This window comes from Hemibagrus wyckioides, linkage group LG19, assembly GCF_019097595.1.
Source record: "Hemibagrus wyckioides isolate EC202008001 linkage group LG19, SWU_Hwy_1.0, whole genome shotgun sequence".
NCBI classification, from domain to species: Eukaryota; Metazoa; Chordata; class Actinopteri; order Siluriformes; family Bagridae; genus Hemibagrus; species Hemibagrus wyckioides.
Window position 1 is genome coordinate 23,496,870 of NC_080728.1, and position 22,563 is coordinate 23,519,432.

Below are 22,563 nucleotides of genomic sequence, written 5' to 3' on the forward strand. Positions count from 1 at the left end.
TGTGTAAATTTTCAACAAGACAGAATATCAAGAAATCATTTAAATGTTATAAAATATTGTTTAAAAATGTTTAAATGAAATCATAATTTTAATAACATTTATTTCATGGTATAATTCAAATCCATCAATTTAATCATAATAATAACATAACTAATTCCAGTGTTTGTTCTAAATACAGAAGTTTACCTGAGCAGGTGACTCCAGCATCATCATAATGATTACAGTAACTCTCCCCTCTCCCCCATGACCCACAGTCCTTCAGTGTCGACTCTGATCCTCTACAGTTCACATAAACCATCCAGATTGGTCCTGATCCTGGTCCAAAGTGACCATATTGTGGTGCGTTTACAGCCTCCCCACAGCGCAGCTCTCTACACACCACTGCAGCATCGACCTCATCCCAGTTACGACCGCACACTGTTCCCCACTGACCATCCTGAAGAACCTCCACTCTCCCAGCACAGCGACTTCCACCATTCACCAACCTCACACTGTCTGAGAGAGAGAGAGAGAGAGAGAGAGAGAGATTTTATTTCAACTCTCTCTCTCTCCCTCTCTCTCTCTCTCTCTCTCACACACACACACATTATCTTCTGTTAGTTAAGTTATTTTTTCCTCACAATAAATCATGTCTAAACTCTAAACATTAATCTGGAGCTGATTGTATAAGTGACGCCTCAGAACAAACCCTGAGGATGATGTGTGTACGCTCATGTACAGCTTTTTAAATTCTATAAAAATCAAACACTTTCACTGTTTATAAAGTTACAATCAGTCCAGGAAAATTTCTGACATTTCCTGATTAAAACTCGTCCCTACTGTTAAAGTGAGAAGTGTGTGATGTTTTGGTGTGAATAATCAGTGTGAACTTACCAGCTGCTGTGAGTGTGAGTGTGGATGAGAGAAGAATAAAAGTCAGACAGATTTCCATCTCCCTCCTCACTGTACACGATGTGTTCACCTCCACTCACCCAGAGAGACTGAGAGAAGTGTATCTCCTCACTCAGCCCCCTACAGAGAGACAGACAGAGAGAGAGAGAGAGACAGCCAATCACACTCACTGTTACCTTATTAGAAAGATGAGAGGAAATCATCACACAGCCTCAATAACAAATCAGACGAGGCATCTTTCACTTTCTCCATATATATCAAAATAACGTCAGCGCTGAGGAACAGAGCTCCGCCTCCTCTCTGAGGTGTGTGACTGATGAACAGAGCTCCGCCTCCTATCTCTGAGGTGTGTGACTGATGAACAGAGCTCCGCCTCCTGTCTCTGAGGTGTGTGAGTGATGAGAGTCGATCACATCACACACTGATTTCAGAGAGAGGAAACACTCGGCTGTCATACAGCATTAATGCCTGACAGCTGCACAGAGCAGATACACACACTGATAAACCACACTGTAACTACATCAGCTAAACATCCCTTCTACACACACAGACACACACACACACACACACACACACACACAGACACACACACATACCAGATATGAATCAATACAACATTATAACATGATTTAATCCATTGTTAGACTTAAACTGATGTTTATAAATGTTTTCACTAATAATTTTAATTTTTTGACATTTTACAAATTCTGACTATATTCAAGAATTTTTACCATTTCACTTGTAATTAGATATTTATTATTAAATACACACATTTACTCTGGTTTTCAGGATTATAAACAATAATAATTGTAAAAATTGATTATTATTGTTGATTAAGAACATTAAAACTTTCCATCCACTAGATGGCAGTAAAGCATTTCCAAAGTGAGATTTCTGTTTCATGAAATGTGTTTATTCTCTTAACTGACCTGCTGAGGGCGCTGTTAGGATGCTGCTGGATTATTATTATTATTATTATTATTATTATTATTAATTATTATTATTATTACTGATAAACTGCTAAATATAACAATTATGAGAAATTATAGAAGTGATAAAATATATAAAGCCATAAATAAAAACACAAACACACTGTGGCATTAGTGCACCAGTCATTGTGAATGTAAACACAGAGAGCGCCCCCTATCTTCTTCCAGGAGTCCCTTGTTCGGTCGTCATGGTGATCTGAGTGACTGATAACTCAATATCCGTGTCGGGGATCATAATAAAAATAAGCTCAATAAAATATCCTCCATTTTGTGTGCAGGTGACCGTACATTATCAGGAAGATGCAGACAGAGAGGGTTTGTTCAGGTTGCTCCTTATCCTGGTCTGTATCCTAGAACATCAGCCTCTCTCTTGTTTCCTCTCCCTACACCGCCTTCTCCGCCTCCCTGCCGGCGTGGTGATCCACGGAGCTGTCGGTGCTCTGATTAACTCAGCAGGAATGATATCAGAGTCTTGGGAAGTGACTTTCTCACAGTTTGTTCCCATTTTTATAAGTTCCTGACCGCTGATATGGTCCCATAAACTTTACAGCTGTTCTTCTTCTTCTGGTTTCATGGAGGGTTTCGAACCAACTTCATAGCTTCATACCGCCACCTACTGTGATGGAGAGTTCTGTTCTGTTGTTTAAATGGCGGTTGGTAAGCCAGCTTTAAGGTGTAAATTCCGCCACCTACTGGATTGGAGTATGGAGCACAACTTCTGTGATGGAGTGTGAAGAGAATGAATTCTATATTTCTCACCTAATCCCTTTATCCTATATTTTAATCCACTGATCCTAATAAATATCATGATTGCATTCATTTGTTTTCAGCTTCTCTCTCTGTAAACACCTTAAGGTTTCTAATTTAACCTCATCACCTCAGTGTTTTTCTTTCAGGAAGAGCTCCAAATAGAACTGCTTAAGGAACCGTAACGATCCAAAACCATTGGGGAACTTGGTGAAAAACTCATTTCAAACGTGACAGGAAGTATGGAACGGAATTTCTGCAAAGAATTTTTGGAATATGACAGCAGGCCTGAATAAACCATTACACAAATTCAAGATTCAAGATTGAAGAAGCTTTATTGTCATTTCAGCCACATATATCTGACGCAGTACATAGTGAAATGAAACATTTCTCCAGGACCTGGTGCTACAGAAACATACAACATAAAGATCAAATAGGAAAAAACAACACAGAGCGAGGACAGAAGTTTTGTCCTAGACACATAAAGTGCAACTAGGTGCAAACAGAACAAAGACAAGACAGTGCAGGAACAGTAGGTACAAAAAGACAACACAAAAACACAGGACACAGCACCGAAAGATAAAGAACATGTGTAGTGAAATGTAAAAAATTAAATAGAATAAAAATGAAATGATGTACAGAGTAGCAGCGGTTGAGGAAGTGCAAATAGAAATAGGCATAAACATAAATATAGCAGAGAAATGAAATAATAACAGGGTTTGAGGTAGTGCAATAAGTACTCAACAATATAAGCTATATAAGTGTGTGTGTGTCCACACAGGTGAAAGAGAGTGTGTGTGTGTGTGTGTGTGTGAGAGAGAGAGAGAGAGTTTTGAACAGTTCAGTCCTGGGTGTTGAGCAGCCTGATGGCTTGAGGAAAGAAACTGTTACACACTGTGGTTGTGAGGCCCGAATGCTCCAGTACCTCTTTCCAGATGGCAGGAGGGTGAAGAGTGTGTGTGAGGGGTGTGTAAGAGTGTGTGTGAGGGGTGTGTAAGAGTGTGTGTGAGGGGTGAGTGGGGTGTGTAAGGGTGTGTGTGAGGGGTGTGTGGGGTGTGTGTGGGGTGTGTAAGAGTGTGTGTGAGGGGTGTGTGGGGTGTGTAAGAGTGTGTGTGAGGGGTGTGGGGGGGGTGTAGGGTGTGCAAGAGTGTGTGTGAGGGGTGTGTAGGGTGTGTAAGAGTGTGTGTGAGGGGTGTGTGGGGTGTGTAAGGGGTGTGTAAAAGTGTGTGTGAGGGGTGTGTAAGAGTGTGTGTGAGGGGTGTGTAAGAGTGTGTGTGAGGGGTGTGTGGGGTGTGTAAGGGGTGTGTGTGACGGGTGTGTAAGGGTGTGTGTGAGGGGTGTGTGGGGTGTGTGTGGGGTGTGTAAGAGTGTGTGTGAGGGGTGTGTGGGGTGTGTAAGAGTGTGTGTGAGGGGTGTGTAAGAGTGTGTGTGAGGGGTGTGGGGGGGTGTAAGAGTGTGTGTGAGGGGTGTGTGGGGTGTGTAAGAGTGTGTGTGAGGGGTGTGTGGGGTGTGTTAGAGTGTGTGTGAGGGGTGTGGGGTGTGTGGAAGGGTGTGTGTGGGGGGTGTGGGGGGTGTGTAAGTGGGTGTGTGAGGGGTGTGGGGGGTGTGTAAGAGTGTGTGTGAGGGGTGTGGGGTGTGTGTACGAGTGTGTGTGAGGGGTGTGGGGGGGGTGTAAGTGTGTGTGTGAGGGGTGTGTAGGGTGTGTATGAGTGTGTGTGAGGGGTGTGGGGTGTGTGTAAGAGTGTGTGTGAGGGGTGTGGGGGGTGTGCACGAGTGTGTGTGGGGGGTGTGGGGTGTGTGTAAGAGTGTGTGTGAGGGGTGTGGGGTGTGTATAAGTGTGTGTGGGGGCGTGTAAGAGTGTGTGTGAGGGGTGGGGGGGGGGGGGGTGTAAGAGTGTGTGTGAGGGGTGTGGGAGGGTGTAAGAGTGTGTGTGAGGGGTGTGGGGTGTGTGTAAGAGTGTGTGTGAGGGGTGTGGGGTGTGTGTAAGTGTATGTGTGAGGGGTGTGTGTGGGGTGTGTAAGAGTGTGTGTGAGGGGTGTGTGGGGTGTGTAAGAGTGTGTGTGAGGGGTGTGTGGGGTGTGTAAGAGTGTGTGTGAGGGGTGTGGGGGGTGTGTAAGAGTGTGAGGGGTGTGTAAGAGTGTGTGTGAGGGGTGTGTGGGGTGTGTAAGAGTGTGTGTGAGGGGTGTGGGGGGGTGTAAGAGTGTGTGGGAGGGGAGTGGGGGGTGTGTAAGAGTGTGTGAGAGGGGTGTGTGGGGTGTGTAAGAGTGTGTGTGAGGGGTGTGTGGGGTGTGTGTAAGAGTGTGTGTGAGGGGTGTGTGGGGTGTGTAAGAGTGTGTGTGAGGGGTGTGTAAGAGTGTGTGTGAGGGGTGTGGGGGGTGTGTAAGAGGGTTGGTGGGGGGTGTGGGGGGTGTGTAAGAGTGTGTGTGAGGGGTGTGTGGGGTGTGTAAGAGTGTGTGTGAGGGGTGTGTAAGAGTGTGTGTGAGGGGTGTGGGGGGTGTGTAAGGGTGTCTGTGAGGGGTGTGGGGGGTGTGTAAGAGTGTGTGTGAGGGGTGTGTGGGGTGTGTAAGAGTGTGTGTGAGGGCTGTGTGGGGTGTGTAAGAGTGTGTGTGAGGGGTGTGTAAGAGTGTGTGTGAGGGCTGTGTGGGGTGTGTAAGAGTGTGTGTGGGGGGTGTGTAAGAGTGTGTGTGAGGGCTGTGTGTGGTGTGTAAGTGTGTGTGTGAGGGGTGTGTAAGAGTGTGTGAGGGGTGTGTAAGAGTGTGTGTGAGAGGTGTGGGGTGTGTGTAAGAGTGTGTGTGAGAGGTGTGTAAGTGTGTGTGTTAGGGGTGTGGGTTGTGTAAGAGTGTGTGTGAGGGGTGTGGGGTGTGTAAGAGTGTGTGTGAGGGGTGTGGGGGGTGTGTAAGTGTGTGTGTGAGGGGTGTGTAGGGTGTGTAAGAGTGTGTGTGAGGGGTGTGGGGTGTGTGTAAGAGTGTGTGTGAGGGGTGTGGGGGGTGTGTACGAGTGTGTGTGAGGGGTGTGGGGTGTGTGTAAGAGTGTGTGTGAGGGGTGTGGGGTGTGTGTAAGAGTGTGTGTCAGGGGTGTGGGGTGTGTGTAGTGTGTAAGAGTGTGTGTGAGGGTGTTTGGGGGGTGTAAGAGTGTGTGTGAGGGGTGTGGGGGGGTGTAAGAGTGTGTGTGAGGGGTGTGGGGTGTGAGTAAGAGTGTGTGTGAGGGGTGTGTGTAAGTGTGTGAGGGGTGTGTAAGAGTGTGTGTGAGGGGTGTGGGGTGTGTGTAAGTGTGTGTGTGAGGGGTGTGTGGGGTGTGTAAGAGTGTGTGTGAGAGGTGTGTGGGTTGTGGGGTGTGTGTAAGAGTGTGAGGGGTGTGTGGGGTGTGTAAGAGTGTGTGTGAGGGGTGTGGGGTGTGTGTAAGAGTGTGTGTGAGGGGTGTGGGGGTGTCTAAGAGTGTGTGTGAGGGGTGTGTGGGGTGTGTAAGAGTGTGTGTGAGGGGTGTGGGGGGGGGTGTAAGAGTGTGTGTGAGGGTGTGTGGGGTGTGTAAGAGTGTGTGTGAGGGTGTGTGGGGTGTGTAAGAGTGTGTGTGAGGGTGTGGGGGGTGTGTAAGAGTGTGTGTGAGGGGTGTGGGGTGTGTAAGAGTGTGTGTGAGGGGTGTGTGGGGTGTGTAAGAGTGTGTGTGGGGGTGTGGGTGTGTAAGAGTGTGTGTGAGGGGTGTGGGGGGTGTGTAAGAGTGTGTGTGAGGGGTGTGGGGTGTGTGTAAGAGTGTGTGTGAGGGGTGTGGGGTGTGTAAGAGTGTGTGTGAGGGGTGTGGGGGGTGTGTAAGAGTGTGTGTGAGGGGTGTGGGGTGTGTGTAAGAGTGTGTGTGAGGAGTGTGTGGGGTGTGTATAAGTGTGTGTGGGGGCGTGGGGTGTGTGTAAGAGTGTGTGTGAGGGGTGTGGGGTGTGTAAGAGTGTGTGTGAGGGGTGTGGGAGGTGTGTAAGAGTGTGTGTGAGGGGTGTGGGGGGTGTGTAAGAGTGTGTGTGAGGGGTGTGTGGGGTCCTCACTATCCGCTGAAGGGTCTTGTGATCTGAGAATAGATGTAGAATTATTAGATTTATTGGCTTGTTGCTGTGAGAATTCACCTTAGAGGTTCTGTGTAGAACCCTACAAGAGAGTGTTTAACCAAGGAGAACCCTTACAGGAAGTAAAAATCCCTACGTACCCAAAGAACTACTGAGGGAACACCTTTTACATTTTATGTCTTTCCTCATTAGAGAGGGTCCTCCTTCAGGAAGTAAAGAATTCTTATGAAAGGTACAGTGAGTGGGAGAGAGAGAGAGAGAGAGAGAGAGAGAGAGAGAGAGACACCCAGAGAGAGAGAGAGAGAGAGAGAGAGAGAGAGAGAGAGAGAGAGAGAGAGACACCCAGAGAGAGAGAGAGAGAGAGAGAGAGAGAGAGAGAGAGAGAGAGACACAGAGAGAGAGAGAGACACACAGAGAGAGAGAGAGAGAGAGAGAGAGAGAGAGAGAGAGAGAGACAGAGACAGACAGAGAGAGAGAGAGAGACAGAGAGAGAGAGAGAGAGAGAGAGAGAGAGAGAGAGACAGAGAGAGAGAGAGAGAGAGAGAGAGAGAGAGAGAGAGAGAGACAGAGAGAGAGAGAGAGAGAGACAGAGAGAGAGAGAGAGAGAGACAGAGAGAGAGAGAGAGAGAGAGAGACAGAGAGAGAGAGAGAGAGAGAGAGAGAGAGAGAGAGAGAGACACAGAGAGAGAGAGACACAGAGAGAGAGAGGTCTGAATGAATTGGAGGATGAAGTACAAGGCAAGATCAAGTGTCAGAACTCCCTCTGTGATTTCCACCCTGATGAAAACAATGTAGTCATAAACACAGTGAGATGTGATTTCTGATTTTAAACACTTAATAAACCTCTCTCTCTCTCTCTCTCCCACACACACACACACACACACACACACACACTCTCTCTCACACACACACACACACACACACACACACACACACACACACACAGACACACACACACACACACACACACTGTACTTTTCATTACCACTCATTCGAGCATTCAGTGTTTCCTCTGAGTTCATTCCTACATACTGCTGCTTATACGTCAGTTTTGTTTCAAAAGGTTTCAGCTGAGATTAAAGTCATTTAGACTATAATGAATAATCACTGAGATTATTGAGGTGAGATGTGAGTGATATTTAAGCTGAGTGATAATATTTATAGGACTGATAGTGTAATGAAAGAAGAGCACAGCTGGTTAAGAACCAATAGGTGTGAATTAACTCTCTCTAATCTTTTTGCTAAGACGGAGAACAAGGAATGTGACGGTGTTCTGTGTTGTAGTCCATGGTTGGTCATGTTTGTAGGCCACAGTGCATTCTGGGTATATTGTAGTTGGACACAGTTTCAGGTGTTGAAGTGACACACTTGGAAGATGACAGAAAGAGGATTAAAGTTGTTTTATATAGCTGATATTTATATTATCAGAAATAATATAATCATGCTTTCACTGTACTGCTTGTGCATTTACATACATTAACCACATAACCAAGAAGACACTCACTTTGTCTCTCCTACATCCTGTTCCATAGTGATGACATCATCATTATCTTCCATCTAATGAACCGATAAAGAAATACAGTGGACAATTTTCCTATAACTGGATGACCCAAAATGTTTTATTCTTTTATTTATACCACAGAAAGTTGGTACTGATTACCAAATAGTGAGATTTTAGTCAATTCCTGTTATCACTTATATCAGTAATAAACAGCCAGGATGTGATTGTGTCTTAACTCCTAAGGCTTTAGTGGACAGATGGATGGCTCTTAACTCCACCTGATTGTTGTGTAGCTCTGTGACACCACACCATGAGAGAGGCATCTGTGATGATTAATTCCACTGATGGCTACTGCTCCACAGTGGACACCTTTTCATAGGTAAGTGTCATCATGTAGCATCGTTTCAGGTAACACCACAGAGGATGCAATAAAGAATCAGAGTTACTAAATAGTCAGAAACCTTATATCTATCTATCTGTAGACCTTCATCTATCTTGTCAGAATTAAGCAAGACTAAGTTATCCAACATCCAGAGTCTTTTACACAGTCTTTAATTTTATTAATCTGGTGTCTGTCACATGGCTTTATTAAAATTTATAGTAAACATTGTGATCTATTTTAATGAAGAGCTGAACAAAGTTTGGTCCACTGGATTGGAGTAAAAGATTATCACCACTCTACTGATGTGGTTATATTCTCAACAAACCCACAAACCCATAACAACTGTACTTCTGCGGTGGTTTTGTTCCTAGTTAATTTTGCTAAGGGTCTTTCTAAGGTTCTTGTGTTCTGTTGAGATATATGCTGACTCAATAGTGAACCTCCATAGTCACGCAATCTGGAATATTACCAGGTAAATTAAATTATGTTCTAACATTTGAGTGATATGTTTTATGGTGCATGTGTGATCATTATACTGAGGTGCTAGTTTTTGTGAGGCTACATTTTCTAGAGTGTAACAGAATTAGGACTCAAGCAGTATAAAAATGTTGTAGAAATGATAGGATGCTGATCTGCAGATGTTACTAATGTGGCTCTTTATTTCTTGATTGATTTTCTCAGCCTTCAATTCTACATTAATTTGAAAGGGCTCTCTTTAAGCCTCCTTTTCATGCAACAAGACCTCCATGTGATCTTGCATAATTTCAGGGAATTAATAAACTTTTTCTGATTAATTTTATATATGAAATTTTAAAAAATGGGCTGCTGGAGTTGTAGTTATCGTGGTTTGGTTTTTACTTAAAAACGAAAGAGGATTTTAATACGACACTGTCATTATAAATATTTAGAAAATGTCCAAGAATAACAAATACTGTATTCTAACAAATACACATACCTGATTTGGGGGTGGTGGTGGTGGTGGTGGTGGTTTGTGTAGCAGTTGACATGGTGGATATGTCTGTATTCACAGAAAGAAAAACACTTTCTATCACACAATTGTATTATTTTAATGAATGACGGCCTCGACACCTGTGTGATTTTTATACCATCCACCTTTATTATCCTTTTTTTGTTCCTCCAACTCCCCTATTAACATGACCTACTTTTTATCCATTGCCCCCTAGAGTCTATATGCAACAACTGCGTACATAATAGCACTCATATATCTATATTCAAACAGTTGAATATTACATCCCCAAATTTGATATCGTACATATCCTTGTAACTCAGCACTTAATTAGTTATAACATACTAATGCAAAAATCAGTATACAAAACTAAACCAACCATAACTAGATCAATATTTGCAATGATTGGCATGACAATTTTTCATTTTTTTTCTTAGGGCAGCGATCCGCCTACACCCTTTACAATTATAGATCAAGGACGACTCGGGGTTTCACTTCTCGTCCTGATCTGGTGACATAGTGTGGAGTAGCAGTATCATTCATGTCTGTCTGTTTGGTGTGATCCAGTGGCACTGTGTGTGGAGTGCTCGAAGACATTCTGGACTCAGCATTGACGGGCTGTGCTTTATCTTGCAGAAGGAGGCAATGATTCATTCGGAAAACTTGGCCTTCTGCAGTGCATATGTGGTAGGATCTGAAAGTGTCAGCGGGATTTATGACCACCGCAGGTTTCCAACACTCTGAATCTTGAATTCAGACATGGTCTCCAATCTGTAATGGTGTAAGTGGTCTTGCTGACCTGTTGTAATACTTTGTTGGTACAGCTGCCGTTGTTCGCGTCTAGCATGAACACCTTTTCCACTGACAGTTTTGAGCTGTAGCTTCAAGACAAATGGAACACTGTTCAACTATACTAGCAATCTGTCTGGACATGCCAGGCCAAAAGATAATGTCTCTAGCACGCTGTTTGGATTTTTCAATTCCCATGTGGGCTGAACGAACGCGTCTAAGCATACACTATATTGCCAAAAGTATTCGCTCACCTGCCTTGACTCGCATATGAACTTAAGTGACATCCCATTCCTAATCCATAGGGTTCAATATGACGTCGGTCCACCCTTTGCAGCTATAACAGCTTCAACTCTTCTGGGAAGGCTGTCCACAAGGTTTAGGAGTGTGTTTATGGGAATTTTTGACCATTCTTCCAGAAGCGCATTTGTGAGGTCACACACTGATGTTGGACGAGAAGGCCTGGCTCTCAGTCTCCGCTCTAATTCATCCCAAAGGTGTTCTATGGGGTTGAGGTCAGGACTCAACCATCCCTCAAGTCATCCATGTCTTTATGGACCTTGCTTTGGTCACTGGTGCACAGTCATGTTGGAAGAGGAAGGGGCCAGCTCCAAACTGTTCCCACAAAGTTGGGAGCATGGAATTGTCCAAAATGTCTTGGTATGCTGAAGCATTCAGAGTTCCTTTCACTGGAACTAAGGGGCCAAGCCCAGCTCCTGAAAAACAACCCCACACCATAATCCCCCCTCCACCAAACTTTACACTTGGCACAATGCAGTCAGACAAGTACCGTTCTCCTGGCAACCGCCAAACCCAGACTCGTCCATCAGATTGCCAGATGGAGAAGCGCGATTCGTCACTCCAGAGAACGCGTCTCCACTGCTCTAGAGTCCAGTGGCGGCGTGCTTTACACCACTGCATCCGACGCTTTGCATTGCACTTGGTGATGTATGGCTTGGATGCAGCTGCTCGGCCATGGAAACCCATTCCATGAAGCTCTCTGCGCACTGTTCTTGAGCTAATCTGAAGGCCACATGAAGTTTGGAGGTCTGTAGCGATTGACTCTGCAGAAAGTTGGCGACCTCTTCGCACTATGCGCCTCAGCATCCGCTGACCCCGCTCCGTCAGTTTACGTGGCCTACCACTTCGTGGCTGAGTTGCTGTCGTTCCCAAACACTTCCACGTTCTTATAATACAGCTGACAGTTGACTGTGGAATATTTAGGAGCGAGGAAATTTCACGACTGGATTTGTTGCACAGGTGGCATCCTATCACAGTTCCACGCTGGAATTCACTGAGCTCCTGAGAGCGACCCATTCTTTCACAAATGTTTGTAAAAACAGTCTGCATGCCTAGGTGCTTGATTTTATACACCTGTGGCCATGGAAGTGATTGGAACACCTGATTCTGATTATTTGGATGGGTGAGCGAATACTTTTGGCAATATAGTGTAGCTTTGCATTATCCACATTCAAAAGGAAAGGCAAAACATTTTAGCTCTTCACATTCCCCTGTATTTAGGTCTTTAACAGTTTAGAACACAAAACATGTCATTAAACTGAACTTTAGTGCGATAACAACAAAAATATTTACATTTTGATTTTCACTGCCGTGAACATGACTTAACTATAGCATTGATAACATGGACTGAAGAAAATATGGCGCACTACACACGTATCAACACTACGGTACATCAAGAGGCTCAAACAATGCTAAAGGCACTTAAATCTGTTCCAACAGTGTCATAGCGCCATCCTGTGGACAACACAGTGTACTGCCCTACATATGCTCAACTTAATGGACTGTTACAGGCGTTTTGTGTATAAATCTTAACAGGAATGTCTATGAAACTCAGTTTAATCAACAACTTTCAGAACACACATTTGTAATTGATAAACCATTGTTGTTACATTTTTCACAAAAATGTTATATTTGTATTTCGCCTTAAATACATTACCTCATAATCCCTGAACACGTTGTCTCCATCGTTAGCATAGAGTGGGTGATTAGCACGCATGGTGCACAGGCTGAGCTCATTTCAAACTTTTATACATCCGAAAACAACATATTCACCCTTTAAAGGATAACATTTGCATTCCTCAAAACTTCCAGGCATTAAGAATGTATTCTTATTACATTTGCATGCATTTAATACCTGATGAGGGGAGATGTGAATAGTGGATAAAACCCAAAACACGGAGCTGCTGCTTTACAATCAGAGTCTCTGTATTTTCTGAGAAGCACACTCCCCCCTTTCCAAACAGGTGAAACCCCCCAAGGAAAAACAATCAACCAATGCATCACTGTGGCTGAGCAGAGAAAACCAATCGCCACAGATCACACTACAAAATGCATTCAAAAACCACATTCTCCTGCCCCAAATTCAGTGCTACTTGAATAGAATTTATTCACCACTTTTCCCACTTATTTATCAATCTTTGAAACCACCACAGAAGCGCGTGAATCTCAGTGAATCAAATATTTTCTATAAAAAGATTCATATACCTGTGCTTAATGTAAATTAAACTGTTACACCAGTAGGTGGAGAAAACAAGCATCTTTTTATGTGTGAAGTCATTCTGTAAAACACAGACTAATCAAATCACAGTCTTCACATTTCTTTACTTTTCTAAAGCATTTCTTTTCTGAAAAAAAGGAAAAAAAGAAAACTACTTTCCTTTTTGGATTTTTTTCTGCCTGAGGTTCACAGCAATCCTGCAGGATTTTTCACTTGTGCTTGTGTGCTGGATGTTTCTGTTGTACTGAAGGATCCGTTCTAAAACCTGTAGGAATTTCCTGCATATATTGTCAATGTGAGGATTTCATCATTCCTACAGGATACCAGCAGATATCCTGCAGAAAAAAATGAAACTCCTGCAGGATTCCTGTAGGTTATTTTTGTAAGGGTGTGATGGAGTGTGAAGAGAATTAATTCTATATTTCTCACCTAATCCCTATATCTTATATTTTAATCCACTGATCCTAATAAATCTCATGATTGCATTCATTTGTTTTGAACTTGACAAAGAAACAGGACGAGGGACGCTGAGCCCTTGGGTCGGTGTTTACCCCCTCTACTGGTTCTATACCCATCATTCAAAAGCACTGTCTCTATTCACTAGTGAAGGGAATGACACTCGAAACATGAGCAAGGGATAAACACTGTTATTGAACCAGAACATGAAGTAGTCAAGTTGTTGTGTGTGGAAATGAAGATTCTGACCTCACAGATCTCATGGTTATGGGAAAATTAAACAAGCTCAGGTACAGGGTTTCAGTGTGAGCTGTTTCATTTTTTTCAGTACAAGCTTCAAAGCCACAGTGTCGAACATCACATCAGTATCATGAACTAGTGCAGAACAAAGAACAAATCCTCTTCCACCAGCCCCCCATCAAAATCTGTGGCACCAACATAGACCTGTACAGCTCTCAAGCATTAATACTCAACCAGAATAATATAACAGTGGTCAAAACAAACAAATAAATACATTTCAAGAGTTTTTTAACATTTACCTTCAAGTTTGATATTTATTTTATGTACACATTTACTCTGGGATTTAGGATTATAAACATTAATAATTTAAAATTACTATTCAATTTTTATGCATCCACTAGATGGCAGTAAAGCATTTACAAACTGAGATTTGTGTTTCATGAAATGTTTTCTCTCAACTGACCTGCTGAGGGCGCTGTTAGGATGCTGCTGAATTATTAATTATTATTATTATTATTATTATTATTATTATTATTATTTTTAAGGTTATAAGAGGTTATTAAAAATACAAACACAACACCTGAATAGTTTTTATTCCTTTATTCCTGCCTGTTCTGATGTTGGTAATTTCCTGATGTCTGATATGGTCACACATTTGTGCTAAACAGTATAATATAAAGATAAAGGGAAAAATTTGTTTTAGAGAGTGCAAATCAGCTGCCATCTTAGTTCTTGCTTGTGTCTGTGTGTGTGTGTGTCTGTGTGTGAGTGTGTGTGTGTGTGTGTGTGAGTGTGTGTGAATGTGTGTGTGTGTGTGTGTGTTTCTGACAGGAATTTCATTCATGGAATGTTAGGAAGGGTGAGTCCACATAAACCATGGCAGTAACTGGGTGTCCAGATAAACACTTTATATCTGTGTGTATGTCTAAGAATCTGTTCATCAGAGAGGAAAAGAGAACAGCTGTGTGTGTGTGTGTGTGTGTGTGAGTGTGTGTGTGTGTGTGTGTATTTGCATTTGTTCATTAATTACATATCATTATATTACACAGGGGAGTTGTCCAGGGTTTAGGGTGGAGCTGAAGGTGGTGCTGGGATTGGAAATCACAACCTTCTTACCAGTATATAAATATTTATTTATTTTTACTGCCTGAGAAGTTCTATAATGACACTGACCACAGATTAATCACTACAAGAACAACTCACTCAAATCACATCATCACATTACATTATAAAAGCACTTTTATTTAAAAACAAATACAAAAACAATGAAAAAGCTGAATAAAGCTGGGCATAAGGCACAATATTTACTCACTGTGAAAAGGAAAAAGTTGCATTTGCTTGCATTTTGTTTATTTGGATAAAAAGTTCTTGTCATTACCCTTTATATACAAGGAGACAGGAAGTAGGGCTGCTGATGGAGCTGAAACACCCCGACTTTCAGGATTACTTTAACTGCAGCTGATAAAATAATGTCTGTTACAAAAAACTCACACTAGAGACTCTTTCCATAAATGTTAAATAAACATCTCCTATCAGAAAACATCATCCTCCATGATTATACACTATTCTCTGTTATATAGACACATGTTTTAAATCAGTTTATTTTAGGTTTAGATAATGAGTAGCTTCCACTATACAAGTCCCTGTGAAAGATGTTACTGTAGGAAAGATAATGTATTTGAACAAGAACATTAATATAAACTAATCAAAATTAAAGTTGCAGTTGTAAACATTATCAGAGCCGTGCGGTTGAAGAAAATTAACCAAGACTTACATTACTATTACTAATTACATTACTATCATTCAGGTGTGATCTAAAAGCACATGCCACATGTTCACAGCTTGTAGCTTTCACAATGTAAAACATCTTCCTATTCCTTCTATATATATTATGAGGAGCCATGGAGGAAATCCATATTTTATAAAACCCTGAGAATATTGAAAGAAAGCTGTTTATATATTTAAGACAGTTCCATATATCTGGCATAAACCATGTAATACCAGATCTGTTGAAATCATTAAAGACTCCATCCACCCCGTTAACGGTCTGTTCAGCCTGTGCCATCAGGAAAGTACTTCCACAGTCTGATGACTGCCACACAGATCCATTAGGAGTCTATAAAGACTCAGTTTCTACACTGACATTCTGAACACTGCACTTTACTACATGTAACACACCTTACATTTACATTCATGGTATTTAGCAGACACCCTAATACAAAAGGACTTACATTTCTATTTCATTTTATACAAATGGACATTTAAGGGTTAAGGGCCTTGCTCAAGGGCCCAGCAGTGGCAGCTTGATGATCCTGGGACTCAAACTCACAACCTTCCAGTCTGTCATTCTGCACTTTATTGTTACTACATGTAACACACCTGTACATATGGTACATCACATTCCACTCTGTTTACACATTCTTTACTGTTACTACATGTAACACACCTGTACATATGGTACATCACATTCCACTCTGTTTACACATTCTTTACTGTTACTACATGTAACACACCTGTACATATGGTACATCACATTCCACTCTGTTTACACATTCTTTACTGTTACTACATGTAACATATTTGCATATCACATTCTACTGTTTTCAAATTATTGCAAACATCATATTTACTTATTTTATATTATACTTATTTTTATTTATTTACTTATTTTTTAATTTAGTTCTTTAATATTTAGTAAATTTTATTAATTTCTATGCAGTCATTTCACTGCAAACTGTGTACTTTATATAAGTGTGTGACAAATAAATCTAATCTACTATAAATTTAATCTTGAAATGAACATTATGGCCATTTTGATGGAATAAACTGGTGAGATAAATGAGGTGTGGTGTGTCAGTGATATTTAAGCTCACTATGACTTATAGCACTAAATGTGTTGTAAAAGGAAAGCTGGAAACATTTGGTTCAGTAATAATGGAGGTGATTTAACTCTCCCTAATCTATTTGCTAATAACAAGGTGAGAAAATGAACATGGTTCAGAATGAATGAAATTATTGGAAGTAAAATAAAATCATTTTTTGTGTTTATAAAAGTTGAAATGTAATTTCCTGAGAAAACGCCTTTGGGGGCGTGTCTCAGTCACATGGTCCCTGTCTTTCTGAGATTTCTCCTCCACATCATCATATTCTGTAAAATAAACACATTTACTTCTTTAATATATCATTTATATTGTATTAATAGTAATTGTTTTGTAACACCTTAAAATACAGTAAATGATGCACTATGTAGGATTTCTCTGATATTTCAACAATTAATGAAGAGAATAGAGGACATTTATCAGATCAGTTTTCTTGAAATTAACACAGGCCATGTGAATATGATATTATAGGGATGTCCATCAAATTTCCTATTTTTCAAATTTAACAAACAAAATATATGAAGTATTAAACTGATGTTTTCGTATTAAATGTTTGGAATAAATAGATTCCAGTCCTTAAGATTGTGTTTACTAAAATCTGGAAGTAAAAAAAAACATAAATATACAAGTCTTATTTAAACTGTTTAATAAATACACATGCTAAATTAGGTTTGTCCTAAAAACTGTTCTGAATGTTGGTATTTATTATACACAATAAAATAATATATAATCTGATCTTTTACTCTGCTGAATCTGCACCTATGTACATTACAGAATAAACAGGAAGTCACTCACCTTCTGTCTCTCCTACATCCTGTTCCTCAGTGATGACATCATCATAATCTTCTGGATTGTCTAATGAACAAATAAATGAATCAGTAATAAACCACTGTGTGTGTTGCTGTTATAGTAAAATACTGAGTTACAGGGTGGTGTGATGAAGCAGAGGAACAGTGACCACCACAAAGATGACCATTTTCCCATAACAGCAGTCGTGGATTCAAGCTGTATTTATTGGGGATGCAGTTAAAATGCTTGCTGATGAAATGTTGGATCATTTTGATGAACTGAAGGCTGCTTACTATATGAGGTGTTATAATTTTATTCAGAAGATAATAAGAGTTAATATACTGATTAGTGTTTTAAGTGAATGCATTCTTCTGTTTAATCACATGGTGGCACAACAATTAAGGCTTTGAGATACTGATCAGAAATTTGGGGGTTAGGGTTAGCCATGCTGAACATGTTGGGCCCTCGAGCAAGGCCCTCAAGCGCTGCTTCAGGGCAGGTGTATCATTGCTAACCCTGCACTCGGATCAAGTTAGATCATATGTGAAGCTTAAAGGATCTACTTTTAAATGATGGAAGTCCCATCGAAAACAAACATTCTCAGTTTATGTAATCCATGTGAAACCAAGGAGAGGCACAGAATTCCTGTCGCACTTCATTATCTGATAATGACCTGAGGCAGGACACGCCCACATGCTATTCACAGGGAAAACAGTCTGGGTAATCTACATACAAGGCCACGCCCCCCGGACACCGGCTTGCTGTTGCACGTTTTTGTTGCATGTTTTTGGACAGGTATATATATATCTATATATACCTCCTCTCATATGGACTTTCTAAACAAAAAGTGTCTAAGAAAATTTAAATGAATGTATTGTTTTCTGTGAATAAGTGAGCAGGATGATTGTCACATCATTTTGAAGTAAAAACCCCAGGCTACAAGATCCAGGTCACAAAAGTCTTGTACACAAATGTTATGAATGTGTTTTGTGGTCTTATTTCAGTGACTTATTTGTTTGTTGTTTTCAATAATCACGCATAACTGTTATTTTCTCCAATATACAAACTTGTAAATACATGCTGCTCACATATTATTGTAGCCCAGTTTGTGCTGAATACAGTGTAATCAGACTTTAACCATTTATGTGTTTATAAGTAACTGAAAAATACACAAATGTCAGGACATGTCAGAACTTCTTCAGGGCCCCAAAACACCTGCAGACTCCTAAGGGTTAAGGTGTAATTTACCCCTTTTATTAACACAATTTTTACATTTAAATTCAATTAATATTTAAAATTATTTTCATTAAAACTGTAATAATGGTATTTTATGGCAGATGTTATGGTGGATTGTGGCAATAAAATATCATAAACAATCATGGGTATTATTTTTTGTATGAACTCATAAGTCATAGTGTGACTTATGTCCAACCCACCAGACAAGCTGTTAAAGTTAATCAGCTGAGATTTATTTATTTAATGTACATCATTATTGGGATTTAAGAAGTAAGAGATGAGCATTAGGGGGAGGAGCCAACACCAGCATCCCTTAAATCCATCCCTGTGTAACAGCATGTTCCCCAGGGTTTATTACTCTAATTCCACAGAAAATTGCTAATGAGTACAACATTTCTAATAATAAATTTAAATAATAAATGTATGTGGAGTCCCTTTTGAATAAATTGTTGCTATAGAAACCATGTATTGGATTAATTGCATTAATATAAACTTGTGATTTACATCTGCAGTACTGTCAGAGCTGCTGTTATAGAAAATTAATCAACACCATACTGACCAATCAGAACGCAGAATTCAACAGTGTGTAAAATAAAAAATGAAATTAAAACACAAAGCTTGAATTTTACTGTATAAATGTTTAAGGTAAATAAATTCCATGAATCTTCAGAATAAACTGACCTGTGATGATGTTTGGGTTTGTTTCAGTGGTAACTGCATCATCATAGTTCTCGGACACGTCCTCTGTCAGAACGTAGAGATAAAAGCTATTAAATCCACATTAATGTCATTAATGATCATTTGGATGCTTGTGGATGCAATACTGTCCCATTATTATCATACCTGTCAGTATAACTGACTTCTGATCAGCTGTAATGGCGTCATCATAATTCTCAGCTTCATCCTCTACACCAAAACACAGATATTTAAAGATATTTAAAGTTTAGTGAAGTGGCAGTTTCTACACTGTGTATTTGATGACACAATGCAAAATGACATCGTACACATGTAAAAAACGTCACTACACACAAACCAATAAACAAACTTATTCACAGTGTGTGTGTTTAATTTATACTGCTTTCTAAAACAAATCCCAAAACAGAACCACACCATCCACGTGATCAGGGATCGGTCCAGCAGTGACGGCATCATCGTAGTCCTCTGGTGGGTCGACTCTTCCTGGATCACCTAAATGAAATAAAAGCAGAGACTCTGTACAAACAGCTCCATCACATTCTGACCTCATGGTTTAATGTGAAGTCAGTAAATTGATGTGATCAGTTAACAACTGCACCCACTTATGATGTCACTGGTGTCCATGACATCATCATAATACTCCGCCTTTTCTCCCATCCCAGACTTTACTGTAAAAAGAACAATTTATTTGTTTCAGGGTTTTTAAACATAATCACGTCTCAGAAAGGAGAAATTTAGTCATTTCTGATTTCTAATTGTAATTCTAATATCTTTCAGTTAATGGAGTTAGACAAACTCACACTCTGGACATTTTTACCTGAGAGAAGCTCATCATCCACATCCTCATACCCAGAATGCTGTTCTTCAGAGAGGAGACTTCCTGTTAGAGGAGAACAGGACAGTCAGGAGACGTGTCCAGAAAAGCAGAACAACACACACACACACACACACACACAGACACACACACACACACACACACACACACACACACACAGACACACACACACACAGACACACACACACACACACAGACACACACACAGACACACACACAGACACACACACACACACACAGACACACACACACAGACACACACACACACACACACACACACACACAGACACACACACACACACACACACAGACACACACACACACACACAGACACACACACACAGACACACACACACACACACACACACAGACACTCACACACACACAGACACACACACACACACACACACAGACACACACACACTCACACATACACAGACACACACACACACACACACACACAGACACTCACACACACACACACACACACACACGCACAGCCACACACACAGAGGCACACAGGCACACAGACACAGACACAGACACACACACAGACACACACTCTCACACACACACACGCACTCACACACACAAACACTCACACACACTCTCACACACACACACACGCACTCACACACACACACACACACTAACACCCATGAACACACACACACACACAGACACACACACACACAGACACACACACACAAACACAGACACACACACACTCTCTCACACACACACGCACTCACACACACACACACACACACTAACACCCACGAACACACACACACACACACAGAGACACACACACACACACACACACACACCCCTTAAAAAAACACTACATTACCCCACATGAACTCTAGCTGCACATTTCCTCTCACACATTTAGGTTATTTTTATTTATTCAGTATAAATGACATATACACACACCGGGAGGGAGATGAGGGGTATGCACCTGTACAGGAAAGCAGTCACATGCACACACACACACACACCCACACACACACACACACAGACACACACACACAGACACACACACAGACACACACACACACACACAGACACACACACACAGACACACACACAGACACACACACACAGACACAGACACAGACCCATGATCCTATTCAAAAACCACATGATTCAAGCATTTATCTGGACACTCAGTAACCACCATGGTTTATGAGGACTTATTTTTTCTAACATTCATTCATTAAAATATGTATCACAAAACTACACATTCAGACACATACTTTCAAGTCAGCAACCCCCCAAACACCCTCCACCCCCAAACACACACACACAAACACACACAGACACACACAAGCACACACACACACATATACACACACACACACACACTTTAGAGAGAAGTACACTTTTATAGAGAGAAAAAAACACACACACACCATTTTTTATTTTTAGTTATTAATAATAAATGACACACTCACACACACATAGAGAGAGAAGGGGGATGCACCTGTCCAGGAAAACACACACATACACACACGACCCCCAAACACACACAGCCCCCCTTTAAAAAATCTACACTACATTACCTCACATGAACTCTAACTGCACATTTCCACTCATACATTTAGGATATTTTTATTACAGGAAAGCACACACATGCAGGCACACACACACACACACACACACACACACTCACACACACTCACACACACACACACGCACACACACGCACACACACACACACTAAATCAGAAGCTTTAATAGATGTTTATCAGCAGAATCCTGTCTCTACACCACATGTACTCTAACTGCACATTTCCTCTCACACACATTGAGCTTATTTTTATTTATTTATTTTAAAGAAATAAATCACACTGGATTTGGGGGAAAATATTGCTCTAATCACTGAGTTTACATTGAGGTGTGTATTCTGTATTGAGGGATTTGATCATTTCCATGCAGTGAATTTCAGCTAGAAGTTTAAATAGAATACAATAAGTGTGATGTAGAACAGTCCACATATCACTCACCTCTTTGAGTGAAGCTCGTGATTCTTCTAGCCATGTATCTGTGGTTGATCTCCTCATAGACTGCCTCAGACTCAGTCTTACGCCTCGTCCTAGAGACAACTGGGAGTGGGGAACAATAATAATAATAATAATAATAATAATAATAATAATAATAATGAATTGATGCAAAAAATAATAAAGAAATTTTAACAATATAATGAAATGTAATAAATACAGTGATGAAATTCATTTGCAGTATAAAGGATTGTGAATACAAAACTGTTAATAATGTCTGAGTACCTTTCCTGAGAACTCTGTTCTGATAAAACAGTACCAGCAGAAGCACTAAGGCCAGGAAGAGCAGCGTTCCCAACACAAAGAGAACCAGTGGAGGGGTGGGTGGAGCTCGAGGTGACACAGGGTTTGGATTGGCTCTTACTGAGGTCAAAAACACAGAAGAGGATCTTGATACGACGCTGTGATCAGAAATATTTGAAAAATGATGAACAGTAACAAATATTGCATTCTAACAAATACACATACCTGATTTGGTGGTGGTGGTGGTGGTGGTGATGGAGGAGGGGGTGGTGGTGGGTGTAGCAGTGGACATGGTGG

The 22,563-nt window shown here is 41.1% G+C and overlaps 1 long non-coding RNA gene and 1 pseudogene across 1 annotated transcript; both read right to left on the bottom strand.

Annotated features, from left to right (window-relative positions):
- Positions 1–22,563, bottom strand: part of LOC131369931 (scavenger receptor cysteine-rich type 1 protein M130-like) — a 36,501-nt pseudogene that overhangs the window by 7,259 nt on the left and 6,679 nt on the right.
- On the bottom strand, positions 7,727–22,520 carry LOC131370116 (uncharacterized). Its single transcript, XR_009207382.1, has 3 exons — positions 22,492–22,520; positions 8,177–8,229; positions 7,727–8,039 (listed from the first exon to the last, which is right to left on the bottom strand). It is a non-coding gene; the product is annotated as an uncharacterized LOC131370116 (long non-coding RNA).